The sequence below is a fragment of the Lethenteron reissneri genome, chromosome 65 (assembly GCF_015708825.2).
Source record: "Lethenteron reissneri isolate LAM-NWPU_2019-01 chromosome 65, ASM1570882v1, whole genome shotgun sequence".
Classification (NCBI taxonomy): Eukaryota; Metazoa; Chordata; class Hyperoartia; order Petromyzontiformes; family Petromyzontidae; genus Lethenteron; species Lethenteron reissneri.
In genome coordinates, this window is record NC_083843.1 from 7,064,916 (window position 1) to 7,067,535 (window position 2,620).

Sequence of the window (2,620 nt, forward strand, 5' to 3'; positions counted from 1 at the left end):
CGGGTGGTGGCGGGTTTAACGACACATTCGTATTTGCACGCTCTGATCCAAAAAACTTTTATCGTGGGAATATTGGTCGCGAAAGCCAAGTACTACTACTACTACGTGTTAAACTAAATGCGCGATGAAGATATATAAATGTGGAGGAGAAAAACCGGAGGACTCGGAGAAGAATTCACGCGACCACGGGGAGAGAGAGGGAGGGAAGAGATGCAAACTCCAAATATACAGCAGCATGCATTTTCCGGAGCCGGCATCGAACCCACAACTTCCTGTATACCGGGCGAGGTAGTTAACATCTCGCCACACCGCAAACTCCAAATATACAGCAGCAGGCATCGTCAGGGGGTCGGGATCGAATCCATGACCTCCTCTATACCAGCTGAGGTAGTTAACATCTAGCCACCGTGATGATGATGAGAGACAGAGATGCAGACTCCAAATATACAGCAGCAGGCATGTCCAATGTCAGGGTTAAACCCACGACCTCCTGTATACAAGACGAGGGAGATAACATCTTTTAGCCACAGTGGCACCAAAATATCAGACGACGTTTTGGGCAATGTCCCTTCTTCATAGCACCTCCAATTAGCATGGTTGGCTATGTAAGGTGCCAAAGAAGTGCAACATACCATTCATACACAGAGACACACAGACACGCAGACCCATAGAGACCTACAGATGAGCACGGTTGGCTACGTATGGTAGTGTAAAGAAGTTCCACACATCATACATATGTAGTGTAGTAACGCCGGCTGGTGGACAGCAGCGACGACTGTCGTGGACAAACTACGCACGCCGGTGAGCGTGAGCACGGTCCGTTGGCAGAGAGGAGGAACTAGCACAAGGGTCAAGGAGGACCTCGTCTGGAGGCCCCTGGAACCTGCTAGCGGGTTCAAGAAGGGAGGCGCAGTCAGGGCGGAACCAGGTTGCGCTGGGAGCATCAAACTGAGCCGAGAGTGGGAGCTCGACGCTGCCGGTTCTGGGAGTGGACTCATCTCGTCGTTGCTGTCATCTCGTTTCCATCGTCGCTAAACGACTCCGCTAGATATTGTGCTATGAAGGATAGTAGTTGAATATCTCAGTCCGCGTCGTCAGTGTTAGACGGCTAGTGTTGTGTACAGGCTAGGCTGAGCTACTGTGATGAGTGTGAGGACGAGGCCGTGGAAGTTGTTAAAAAAGAAAGTGTCTCCTAGAAACTCTGTCTCTGAATCACACTACACATCCATTATTATCACTTACATCAATTTATATATTTCATTTCAAGGTCTTGTTATTGACGGATGTGATTTTTTTTTGTATACCTCCAATGCTGCTTTATTGGTTTGTTCAGTTTGGAGATAAAGCCCTCCTATACGAAATATGAGATATTGTGAAATAACTTTGGATTAGTTGCAGCTAAGGTAGACAAAAATAGCAACCTGTTTTTTTTTTATTTTACCAGCTGTAAGGCCCCACTGAGCTGCTGTGTAACTCTTTTCGTAGAAGCGACCTGGCCATCACAAATGAAGGCAGCTCAGCCAAGTGGCTGATATCATCACGTGGATATTTTTTAGCAGCAGCGAAATCACTCTTAACGCGTGATGATGTTGATTCTAAATGTGGAAGGGAAAACCCCATTTAGGATCCGTAAGAAAAATCCACGCGACCACGGGGGGAGAGACAGAGAGAGAGACGCAAATTCCAAATATACAGCAGCAGGCATCGTCAGGTTCATGATCGAACCCAAGACCACCTGTAGACCAGGCGAGGTAGTTAACATCTCATCACAGAGACGCAGACTCTCTCTCTCTCCCTGTGATGAGACGCACACCACTTTGTTGGAGAGCAAATCTGCAACATTTACAATGTGAGGACGACATTTTGCCAGCAATGACAACCAGCTTCATCAGGCGACAGACAGATTTGATGAGGCTGAAACAGGAGGAGGAATTCGCGACAACTCTGCGGCTGTCGCCTGATGATGCTCGTTGTTGTGGTTGTTGTGGTTGTTGTTGTTTTTGTGGTTGTTGTAATTACCGGCGAAACGTCACGGTACTGAAATTGTAAATGTTGCAGTGGGTTTACTCCACCAACACACAATCGGCAAGTGCTGTACTCGTAACGAATTGGCCACGTTTTGAACGAACCCTGACAGGTTGGCTGTGTCGGGTGGTGGCGGGTTTAACGACACATTCGTATTTGCACGATCTGATCCAAAAAACCTCTATCGTGGGTAATATAGGTCGCGAAAGCCAAGTACTACTAATACTATTACGTGTTAAACTAAATGCGCGTTGAAGATATATAAATGTGGAGGAGAAAAACCGGAGGACTCGAAGAAGATTTCACGCGACCACGGGGAGAGAGACACGAATTTATGAACGAAACAAAGTACCGACGACACCGAGCATCTTCTTGTTTCCTCTGATCGTAAAAAAAAGAGAGACACGCAAACTCAGCAGGCGTCAGGTTCGAACCCACGACTTCCTGTATACCAGACGAGGTAGTTAACTTCTACCTAGCCACTACGGCACCCTAGGTACACCCCCCCCCCCCCACCATCTCCCTGAACGACATCAAGTGAGCAATATAAACACAATCACCTGACCGCATTCCAATTGTGAAAAGGAGCATGACA